The sequence below is a fragment of the Triticum aestivum genome, chromosome 3B (genome assembly GCF_018294505.1).
Source record: "Triticum aestivum cultivar Chinese Spring chromosome 3B, IWGSC CS RefSeq v2.1, whole genome shotgun sequence".
Lineage (NCBI taxonomy): Eukaryota > Viridiplantae > Streptophyta > Magnoliopsida > Poales > Poaceae > Triticum > Triticum aestivum.
Window position 1 is genome coordinate 235,182,191 of NC_057801.1, and position 11,899 is coordinate 235,194,089.

Below are 11,899 nucleotides of genomic sequence, written 5' to 3' on the forward strand. Positions count from 1 at the left end.
ACCTGCACCTGCCCGCGCGCCACCATGATTGCTGCCATGTTCGAGGAGGTGCGCGCAAACTCAGAGAGTCGAGATCGGGGAAACTAGGGATCGAAAACTAGGGCGGCAAAGATCGGGGAAAGAGGGGATCGAGAACTAGGGTAGTGGAAGGTCGGGAAAAGTTGGGATCGAAATCTGATTTGTTTTCTCGTCACGCTTCGGGCAGGCATAATTTCTAATCCAATCTGATACTTTTTGGATTGGCGCAATTTCTAATCCAATCCGGTACTTTTCAGAAGAACAGTTGGTGCTTTTTTTTGACGTGGTTGGTGCTATTTACTACTCCCTCACTCCCAAAATAATAAGTGACTTAAGTTTGCACTACTAATTTTGTACTAAAACTAATACAAAGTTGAGTCATTTATTTTGAGAAGGAGGGAGTATAAGGTAATGTTTAATTTAAGCCGGCTGATTTGCGCGCACGTATCATCCGTCTTGCCAACCAACCACGTGTCCCTGTGGGTCCCCGCTAATGCGTCCTTTTCTTTCCTTCCTCACCCGCAAGCTCCGCCTTTTTGTTGTTTGCCTCGGGCTGCCAACAGACCCGCCGCTGCCGCTGTTTTTTCTTCTTCTTTTTTTACCTCGCACAGCTTCATGCACCAACTGATGCTCTGCTCATCTCTCAATCAGCCTCTCCACAACCATGGATGACATGCTGCAATGGCTTTTGCTATAACTTTGCTTTATATTACAAAATGTTTTCCATGTTAGACGTGCTTGCTCCCATGCTAAAAGAAGGTACACAATAAACACCCTTGGGGAAATCAATCTCAAGCCGCTCTTGCAAGCCGGGATGCAACACTACAAGTCCGAAGCCACCATTGTTCGCCGCCATGCTGCATATTAATGTTGAGGTAGTCCTGTCGTGCTGCTCATAGGTGTTTGTGGAGGAGGCCTCCATGTTGCGAACCCAAGTTGTCAAGGCGTCGTCGTGCCGCTCACAAACGTCGTGGAGGACGCCGCCATGTTGTGAACCCACGTTGTGGAGGATGCCGATGTGCTGTGAAACCTGTGTTGCGGCGGCCCTGTCGTGCCGCTCGCAGACCTTGTGGAGGAAATTGCCATGCTGCAAACCCATGTTGCGGTGGACTCATTGAGTCGCTCGTAGATGTTGTGGAGGATGCCACAGTAGTGCAAACCCATGTTGCGGAGGCGTTGTCGTGCCGCTCACTGACATTTTGGAGAATGCCGGCTCGTAGACAAGGATGCCACAATATCGCGAACCCATGTTGCGGAGGGTTGTCGTGCCGCTCACTGACATTTCGGAGAATGCCGAAATGTTGTGAAACCATGTTGCGAAAGTGTTGTCGTGCCACTTATGATTGTTGTGGAGGATGCCGGCAAGGAGCTCCGCAACATGCTTCGTGATGCAAAGGAGTGATGCAACACCGAACACAACCGTCGTCGGTCGTGCTTGTTGCAAAGAAGTGGGCGTTGGTGTTCTACAAAAAGGCTTTGCAACACACGCCATGTTGCAAAGGTCTTTTGCAACACACGCCATGTTGCAAAGGTCTTTTGCAACACATGGCATGCTGCAAAGGTCTGTTGCAACATGTGCATGTTACAAGGGGTGTCGCAACATGCATCGTGCTACAAGGGGAGCCACGTCACAACATGAATCGTGCTATAAGGGGAGCCGCATCACAACATGCATCGTGCTACAAGGGGAGCCGTGTCGTAACATGCATCGTGCTACAAGGGGAGCCGCGTCGCAACATGCATTGTGCTACAAGGGGAGCTGCGACGCTGAGCCACGTCGCAACATGCATTGTGCTACAAGGGGAGCTGCGACGTTGAGCCGCTTGACCATGTGAATCCAATGGCTCGTGACCCAGCTGATCTTCATAAAACATCAGTCAACCGACACGTAGAATGGTCCTTTCTTCTTCCATGGACTGCAGCTCATGCCTAGCGACGCCACAACAATGTATTTGTTATAGTGGAGATAGATTTTGTCTATATATGCACGCATTTGTTATTGTTGCATGTGTTTATACATGTGCTACTGTTGCTTGTATTTGTACATGTACTACGTAATAAAAACCTAGCCGGGGTGATGTGGGTTTGCTGCAACAATGTGAAAGTAGCTAGCTAGATAGGTGCATGGTAATCAACTGACCGGAGTGACAGCCACATGATGTGTGAACACAGAATGCTGCTGGAATCCAGAAATAAGAGATGAATGTTCCTACAAGGCTCCTCAGAGCTCAGCGACTCTCGACCGTCGGATGCATTTGCTTGATGGTTTTTGGGCCGTCGGATCGAGCCGCTGTATGACCTTGGTCGTCGGATCTAGGATGAGCATTATAGGAATGAATAGTTACTCCTGTTTCGTGCCACCGCGCGTAGATAGCCTGCCCCGCCGGGGGCATTTTCGTCATTTCACTCACGGGGGGTATAAAAGGGCCGGCTCCCATGGAGACAACCCTAGCAAGCTCCCCTCCCGTGCGCCTCCTCTCCCCTCCCCTCCCATGCGCCTCCTCTCCTCCTTCCCCGCCGCTGCCCGACCTCCTCCTTCCACCCCTCCGACCGGCTCCTCTCCGACGGCCAGGGGTAGGGGGGTATAAAAAGCGGCCGCTACAGTGACGGAGACCTAGCCCCCGCCTCTCTCTCACACTCGAGCAACTCCTCGCCTCTTCCTCCCATCCCCACCTCCTGCCCACTCTCCCGCCTCGGTCGCCGACCGATTCCGGCCGCTCCGGTGAGCTCTGACGCCGCCCAACACACACAAGGCTGCTCCTCGACGAGCTCTACTAGCTTCACCGCATCGATCTACTTCTCCTTGCCTCCTGCGGTCACCCCCATTGATTTCCCCCACTAGGGTTTCAGTGGTGGAGGTAAACCTCGCCTCCAACGGCCGCCTGCTCGTTGCCCTGATTTCTCGATCCCCATGGATGCGTCTCTGCAGGAGAGAAGATGCGGAGGGAGGATAGGAGGAGGAAGGCGCACTGGGGCGGGGGGGTCTCGCGAGCGACGATAGGGCTGGCCGACCGGAGTTGGATCGAGATCCCGGCCCGCATCGCTTCCTCGTTGTCAGGCCGCATGCTGCTCTGCCCTTCCTCCTCCCCTCCCATCGTTCCCCTCCCTAACCCTAGGAGTGGGCGAGGAGGCCGAGCCGCTGCCCGCCGCTGGCCCTCAGCACCTCCTGTTCGACCATGTCGAGGAAGCACAGGACCTTCATCCTTGCGTCTGTGCGCCTCTGGGAAGAAGACTTGAGGTAAGGCACCTTCAAATTCTTTGTTTGTTTCATATATTGGAGATGCGGGTCAGCTGATTTGGGCAGGGTCCGTGCTGCCTAATTTGCTTTCCAAGTACAGATCTTCGGCCGTCTTCGACTATGCTCGGAGAGGTGTCACGGTTGAGAGGATACAGTGGGATGGCTCCATCTGCTAGACTGATTGGTAGTCTTTTGTTAACTCTTGCTCATAACTCCTCAGTTCGTTTTATATGTGTGCATATGGACAAATTAGTGGGCATGATTTATATGTGTCCATATGGACAAATTCGCTCGGAACAGAATGACCCCTCTCATTTCCTTTTGTTCTTGCCTAAGTTAGTGTTATACATTTTTGTCTGAATTTTAGTTTACATGACATGACACCCAATGACATATAGGATATTTTCAACTGTTTTTTGGGGCAAATGACAATTATAGTAATTAAAATGACCCCATTAGTAATATTTGTTATCTCTTTAATTCGGCCTTATAAATTAGGACATGTGATAGATGGTGCAAATTTTTATTTCAGAATATTGTTAGCCCAACATGCATGATATTCGTGCATTAGCCACATGTATGTTAGTCCCAAAATGACTTCTTTTTACTATGGATGGTACCACTAAAATATTTTGAACCACATCTAAATTTTACATTTGCTTCTCTTTTTACATGACCCACGATGCACTTGATTTTCAAACTAATAGATTTGGAAACAATAATAGTTTTGGTTTGTTTTTATTCAACAGTAGTTGCATATCCTAAATTTCCAATATATTAATCCAACAATTACAGCATAGCCTGATAGACATTCTTATGTTTCACTCATTCATTGGTTTAATTTTGAACTTGGCTGTTTTCAAGGTTCTGTTGTGCAGTCATGCATCTACATGATGGTCTGCCCATTGGTTACACATGTGAAAAGCGAGTGACGCATATCAAGTTGTTGGGACCTCAGGGCACGTTCATCGGCTTGCCTCAAGTATATTGGGACCCGTTTGTGATCTATATCAGGTGAGCAAATCATGCACAATAATATAGTTATGTTGTAAACTAGAGAAAAATGGCAATGTTTTAATTATCGAGGTTTTGTACACCTGTATAGCTAATGATGGTGTATTCTTATGTCAGCTAAAACTGCTTCTGCTGTGTAGTTCGTCTAACCAAATTTGTAGGGCATAAAAACATAGATTGGTATGTGATACTATACTGATTACAAAAACAACATCAGCATGGCAGACTGCCATATAAGATATATAAGATAAAAAGACAGTCTGTTACTTCTCTCCAATTGCACATGGATGGTTTGATCTTGCGGTGCACGTGTAGTTTATTCATGGCTGGCTGTATAAGCATAATTCAGTAACGGATTGTTTATTTTCTCCCTGGGAATACTAACTGCTAGCATATACATTTATTTGCTGATTCTAACAAGATGCATCGCTATATCGATAATATAGTAGGCACCTCCTGAAGTTGTGAACTGTCCGGTGGTGCCTTTACATTGTTGCCTGATTGACCCTGATGTCCTTCTCCTGCGGTAGATGTTGCACCGCAGATTAGTCTCGACGGCGTGCAATATTTAGTTTTTTATTTCATTGTGAGTTGTTTCTATTTTCCTGGTTTTCCATTGCTCCTAAAATGTACTTCAAAATGAGCCTGCATGTATTCAGTGTTCAGAGACATGGGGTACTATGTAGACATTCATTGTGTTTGTTATGTACCCGGTTGCTTTAAAATAATTCTGTCGGGCATTGTTACTTTGGAATCCTTCTCTTAATATCATTCCGTTTGACAGGTGCACGAGCTCCGATGTGGTTCCTCACCTATTGGACGGCGTTCAAGCGCAACCCCGACGCGCACTGAGCACTGCCTCGGCTACAACCTCCCTCGGTGAGCTCCATCTTGCTCCTGCTCCTCTGCTTCGGCTACTATATGGGACATGGCCATGGCTATATTGATGTGGGGATCGTCTGGTTGATGCTCTATGCCCTACTCATGCATCGGTTCCTACTTGAGCTCTGTAGTTGTGGATCCATGCCATTTTAGGGTTTGCAGGCTGCTGTTCATGTTTAGTTGCTATCGTATGAGCTCATGTGATGCTCTGGTTTACATGTGGATGCCCTGGTCCTATAGCTATGCTCCTGGATTTGCTAGATTGATCAGTGGTGTTCGTGCTAGGGTGATGATGATTAATCGTGGCTGAAATAAGTGTGCCTTTGAGCAATCATGGCACCTGTGCGTATCAGGTTGGGTCCTCCCTCTTGTCTCTAGAATCCTTTTTGATCATGTGAATCTTGTTGTTGTCCTTGGATGGTCATTCTTGTTGAGTGATAACCAGGGCAGCTCCACTATATAAACAGATTGATCTGGTTTTAATAGATGACGAGGGTAGGTTATATGATCGAAGAAAGGCAAATCTGAGCCCACTATACAATGAACCTTGAACCCTTTATATTTGTTTTTAAAGGTGTTGCTTATCCAGAAACAAGAACCAAAGCAGACCAAAGACACTCCCAGAGCTTAGGCACTCTCGGTCGTCCGATCTATTTCTTCATGCGATTCAAGCCGTCGGATCTCGGGTTTGGCTCACGTGAGACGTCACATATTTACCAGATCGTTGTGAGCCGTTAGATAAAATTCCAATTGCAACAAAATGTAAATACCATGCCCCCATCAGGGCATCTGGGTCATTTCGTATACCGGCTATAAAATGACCGCGACTTCCTATGATGAAAACCTAGCGGCCGCCTCCTCTCTCACTCGCTCCTGCAGCTGCCTCCCTCCCTCCCTCCCATGCAGGTAGCTCCCACCAACCATGGCAACGGCGGGCAGCGGCCATGGAGGAGGGTGGCAGATCATCGGCGCCAGTGATGGTGTCTGTGGCAGCTATGCAGTGAACCCTGAACCACTTTTATTTGTATTTAAAGGTGTGTTGATTATTTATGCTCAAGTGGTGTTCGTGCTAGGGCGATGATGATTACCTTGGCTTGAATTAGTGTGCCTTTGAGCAATCGAGGCACCTGTGGGTATCAAGTTGGATCCTCCCTCTTGTCTCTAGAATCCTTTTTGATCCCGTGATACTTGTTGTTGTCCTTGGATGGTCATTCTTGTTGAGTGATAACCAGGGCAGCTCTAATGTATAAACAGATTGATCTGGTGAGAAGAGATGATGGGGGTAGGTTATATGATCAAGGAAAGGCGAATCTGAGCCCACTATGCAATAAAACTGCAGCCACCTCCCCTAGTGTGTAAGGCAAAAATGAACTTTTCATGTCTTGTTACTTTAAAATTCCAAAAAGGTTCATTCTTCCTTTGCTGGTTACTTAACCATGATTTTTGTTTTGCTTTGGTTCTGGTTGAGATACTAAAGGTTGTTTATATATGAAAAGAACAGACACTTGTAGTTTTGTATGCCTCAACTGTTGCTTAGGAGCCAGTGTTGTAGTGATTTGCCTAATTAAAAATAACTCTAATCAATAATAGTGGTTCTTTCCTTCTAATTTGAACTGAGAGAGGGCCACTGATTCTTGATCTAAGGTGACCCCATTTTTCTATGCCTCATGCTCATGCTGGTCTATGTTCCATTTTAAAAATTCTTGCTTGCATTTTGGGTTGGTTTTCTGCTCTATGTTCCCTTTTAGCGTTTCTTTCCGTTGTTGTTGCACTCCCTTTTTGTATACTACATGATCTTTTTGTAAATCATTCTGCATGTGACATAACTAAATAATAGATTTCGATGAGTATTCACATTGAGATGAAAGGTTATACCTGATATCATCTAGCTCAAGTAGGAACTTTCTGCTCCAATATTTGCTATGCAATACTTGCCTTACCATGTTTTTTTAACTATTGTGCCCTAAAATTTTATGAATGAAATGATTACCTCTTCCTGTTTGTATGAGGTGGCAAATCATTTTGTTGCCTACTCTATAACATAAATTCCATCGTCCTCCTCGCCATCGAGACAACTGGAAGTCTGTCGTTGTCCGTCAACATGGATCTCCGCTAGCACCTCCACATGGTGCGCATCCTGGAGCTCATCAATTGCACCTCCGCTAGCCTCTTCGATTCTCCCTACGTAGCTCAACTCCACCGACCAGGTCAGTCCTCACTTATGCTCGGTCATACACCGCATTTATTTTCCCCTTTGGACTCTAAATACGTGCCCGCATCTGGGGATTTCAGATCGCCATGGTCGCCAACCAGCCCCTTGATCAGAACGCGATGGCCACCAACGAGCTCCCTGATCAGATCACGATGGCGGCCGAGGAGCTCCCCGTTCAGATCGCGCTGGCGGCCGAGGAGCTCCCTGTTCCTAACCCGCCGCCTTCCTCCTGCTCCACCAACAGCTGTCTGCGGGGGCTTGCGCAGGTGAGCCGACACCCGTCACGTCCCCTCTCTAATTTTACTGGACGACTGAAAAAAAACTGATTGAAAGAACATCTCACATCCGTCTCTGAAGAGAAACACATGTCTCATCTAGGGGTTGTGCATACTCGGGGTCACCAATAAAAATGTAGCGATGCTCACATTCAAACAGCGTGATGATTTTAAACCTATCTCATTGACATGTGATTGGTGTAGTTGATAGTCTTGTAGATGTTTCCTCAGTTAATGTGATGTTGTCTGAACCTTCTGTGCAGCTATATTTTCTTTTCTAGAGACCACACATTATGCCAGTTACCTTTCCGTCTCTAAATGGTATCTGACTGTGACATGCTCTGTAACAATTAGATTAACCTGGATCCATAAATAAATGGCATCTGACTGTGACATGCTATGTACATAATCAAAAAGCACCAAGTCGAGTTTGCTTCTCCCTTCCTTTTGGTGGTCAGAACGTGAGGTTGGAATAAAAGAGGAAAAGGGAACTACACTAAATGAATAATTTCATCCTGGTGATAGGCTGTGCCTGACAAGCTCAAATAATGCACTAGCACCTAATTGTTAGTTCGTAAGTCTTTTTGTTTCAGCACAAGGCCAATTTACTTAGTAGAGCAACATGTTTTTAAACATCCTTCTTTCCTGAGTCCAGTTTGTTTTTCATCTTATAGTAGCTTGATTTAGTTTGATCAACATAACATAAACTTATTGTTCCCTGCTTTACAAATCAATGCAATAACTTGTGAGATTAGCCTTTGTCCCCCAATTATTTGAACCTTTTCTTTCCTCTGCAGGAAGATGACTATGTAATACTGATTCCTCATTCCCACATCTTTGCCCTCATGCTGCAAGCTCTCAAGTTGCCCCCTGCGACTTACCATCACAAGACATATCTAGGCAATGAGTCTCGTGTGACGGTTACTTTCAATTCATCGTTAAAGTTGATCGATGGTTTGCTTGTTCCAACCTCGATATCTGGTGTGATCTCAAAGAACTGTGATGAAGCAGAAGACAGTGCTGCTATGGCAGCCATTAGGTTTATGGAGGATGTATGTGGCAAGGAAATCAGGGATTATCACTACATCCATGTTAAAAGGCCGGAAAATAAGGTGACACACCTGGTAAGGTTGCTGGTTGCAGCAAACAAGACAATAAAGAAGGCACACAGAGGATGGTACTATGCTGTCAGATACATGAGCTCGTATTCTAACCAGATACAGAATACGACAGCTGCTCGGCGCCTAAGAGGGTAGGACAGCACCAAAAGGGCTATGAAAACGGCACTCGCAAGCATGGGAAAGTTGGCAAAAGGCTACGTTATATTGGCATGAAATTGGAGCAGCGCCTAGAGACCACGGATAGTATCTGGTGAGCTTTGGTCAGCGCATCGTACCCAGCATGTTTACTAATCATTGCCTTTGCCCTTTTGATGTTCTTTTGAACAAAAAATACATATCCTATGGATTCCTGTTGTTATCATTAAGTGTACTTTCTGTTGTTATCGTCAAGTGTGCTTTCTATGATTGTATACTGTTTGGTGACTTCCCATTTTGTGCACGTGAACAATCTTTGTTTCCAACTGGTTCTTAGGTGATTCTTCCTGTTATATATGAATGTCCTTTAATTTTTTTGATATGGCTTCATTTCATTCTGTTTTAGCTTTAGCTTACTTACAGTTATTGATTTTACAGTCAGCTCCTGGCATCGATAAATCATGCTTTGTTTAGATTACAACAACTTGACATTAACCCTCTTGGCTCACATACACAAAGTGTAACATTTATCTATAATTTGTGATGCAATAGCTTCATGGGTGGGTGTTTCGAGGTTTCTCAGGTTGCAACATTAAGCGAGTACCAATATTTTTAGTTACATTCTGTCTGGCATCTATTTATAGCTCTAGTTCATTCAGACGTTGTTAGTACCATTTAGATACATGGTGGTAATATCATGCTTTCATTGCCCTTTTTATCGTCCAAATAGCAATTGAGTTACTAATAACTTAACATTACACGTTTGACAAAAACGTTCAGACAAGCACCCTCATGCCAAGGTGCGTTGCCAATCTAGTGATGGGTGAACATGTGAGGTGTGAACGAGTACTCAGTGTGAACACACCTGACGGCCTGGTGACTCACGCGAAAATTGGGCCGCTAATCATGCGGCTGACAAGCATCTGATCGAAGGACTCGGAGGCGGTTTATTTTTCATGAGTATCATCCGGATGATGGGTAGCAGGCGCCATAATGTAATCAACAACAAACCAAAGGCTGTGATTCTCTAAATATTCTCTAAAATAAAGTTAAGGCTGTGATTCTCTAAATATTCTCTAAAATAAAGTTGTGATTAGCGGGAACAAACCAATGGCCGTGCATCTTGACATGTTCATGTTTAGTTGGTTTAGTTGGAGCTTTTTCTATTATTATCTCGCTACTTCTACTTTAGAGTCTTAGAGCATCTATAGCCAGGCACCTCAAACCCATCTCGAACGCCCGGGCGGACAACCCAGTCACTGACCGGTAAAGGAAAAACGACTCATGTGGACGCTTCAAACCGCCCTCAAATGCTTGGACTGTCCGGCACCCCTTATATCCACCGGTGAGTTGCCGGCGGAGCCCGACAAGGACGAGCGACTCGTCACTTGGGTCTACCGCCGGCCACCAACGACGATGGGGACAGGCGCTCGGTGGCTCTGGTGGAAGAGCATGAAGGCGCGATAGCTTGCCATTGAGTAGCCGGAGTGAGAGGCAGCGGTGGCAGCGGCGGACACTACAAAAAAAAATACACTTCCGTGATGATACGTGTTTGTCACAGTAGGTCGCGTTTTTTGTCATGCATGTACATCCATGAAAAATTTATGACAGAATCAAGATAGTCATACCTGTGTTGTCGTAGAAGTGTTCCATGACATTACCAAAATTATCATCACGGAAGTGTCCACTTCCATGACGATAAATTGCGCGTAACAGAAGTGCTTTCGTCAAGGGTGACCGACACGTGGCATCCACCATAATGGAACGCCGTTAAGCTATCAGGTCGGATTTTGGATCTGATAACCCGCTAACAGCCACGACCAATGCCGATTTTCCACGTGTAAAATTCTCATTGGCTGATGGATCCACGTGTCAGCTCCGCGTTGGCACAGGTTTCACTCATCCACCGGTCGAGATGGGCCTATGATATGTTGACATGTGGACCGGCCCAAAGATGGCCCACAAAGTTTAAATGGGCCGGCCCAACCGAAGGCCCATAAGATTTAGCGGGCCATATGGGCCGGCCCAGCTAAAGGCCCACCAAATTTAGCGGACCATAATGGGCCGGCCCAGCTAAAGGCCCACAAGATTTTGCAGACCACAATGGGTCGGCCCAGCTAAAGGCCCACAAGATTCTGCAGACCATAATGGGCCGACCCAGCTAAAGGCCCAACATTCTCTGTCAAATCATCCCGTCAATGGCCTGGTCTAAACTTGTCATCAATGCGGCCCATGGTCACTTCTGGCCCGTTAACAGTCCGCTAAGTAATTGGGCCGAATTACGGCCCGTGTATTTCCGGCCTGTTAAAGGTCCGGCTTCATTTGGGCCCATTTACAGGCCATCAAAACTTTTGGCCCATAAACGACCGTGAAGGATTTGGGTCATATTCGGCCATGTCTGTCATTCGGCCTGTTAGAGACCCACTATAGATTTGGCCCACTTTCGGCCTGTTGTCATTTTCGGCCCGTTAACGCCGGACGTAAACCATGGGCCATATGTGGCCCAACGTCATATCGGGCCCATTAACGACCCATATAAAAATGATGATAATCTAGCCCGACCGAAGTTCTGGCCTGTTAAAGGCCCGTGTATTAGGTCGGCGCATTTACGGCCCGTCCGAATTTCGGCCTGTCAAATATCCGCATCGTAAATGGGCCACCATTTTGGCCTGCTAAGTCCACTGGGTTATTTGGCACAATCAGGGCCCAATCTCACTTTCGGTCTATTAAAGGCCATGTTTTTTATGGGCTCGATATATTTACACCTGTAAACGGCCTACTTTTACTGAGGGCCCAAATTATGTTTAGGCCTATTAAAGGCCCACTATGGGCACAGGCCTACCAGAAAAAAATGGAAAGCTTATGCTAATTTAAGCCCAGATATTTTTAGTGGGCTACATGCCAATTTCGGCCCGTAATCGTTTTTTGCCCAATTGGAATGGGCCCGACGAATGTGGCATGTTGGGTACCTATGAAGCTTTCGTCCGAATACATTACTAAGATA

At 46.2% G+C, this 11,899-nt stretch overlaps 1 long non-coding RNA gene across 3 annotated transcripts; it reads left to right on the forward strand.

The window, feature by feature from the left end:
- Positions 1 to 2,485: 2,485 nt before the first annotated feature.
- Positions 2,486 to 9,145, forward strand: LOC123069495 (uncharacterized). Of its 3 annotated transcripts, none has more exons than XR_006432592.1 (7): positions 2,486 to 3,256; positions 3,357 to 3,440; positions 4,121 to 4,270; positions 5,055 to 5,149; positions 6,407 to 7,359; positions 7,445 to 7,630; positions 8,437 to 9,145. It is a non-coding gene; the product is annotated as an uncharacterized lncRNA (long non-coding RNA). The 3 variants fall into 3 exon arrangements; XR_006432593.1 differs by having other exon boundaries at positions 2,486 to 2,876; positions 2,948 to 3,256; positions 5,055 to 7,359; XR_006432591.1 differs by having other exon boundaries at positions 5,055 to 7,359.
- The last annotated feature ends 2,754 nt before the right edge of the window (positions 9,146 to 11,899 follow it).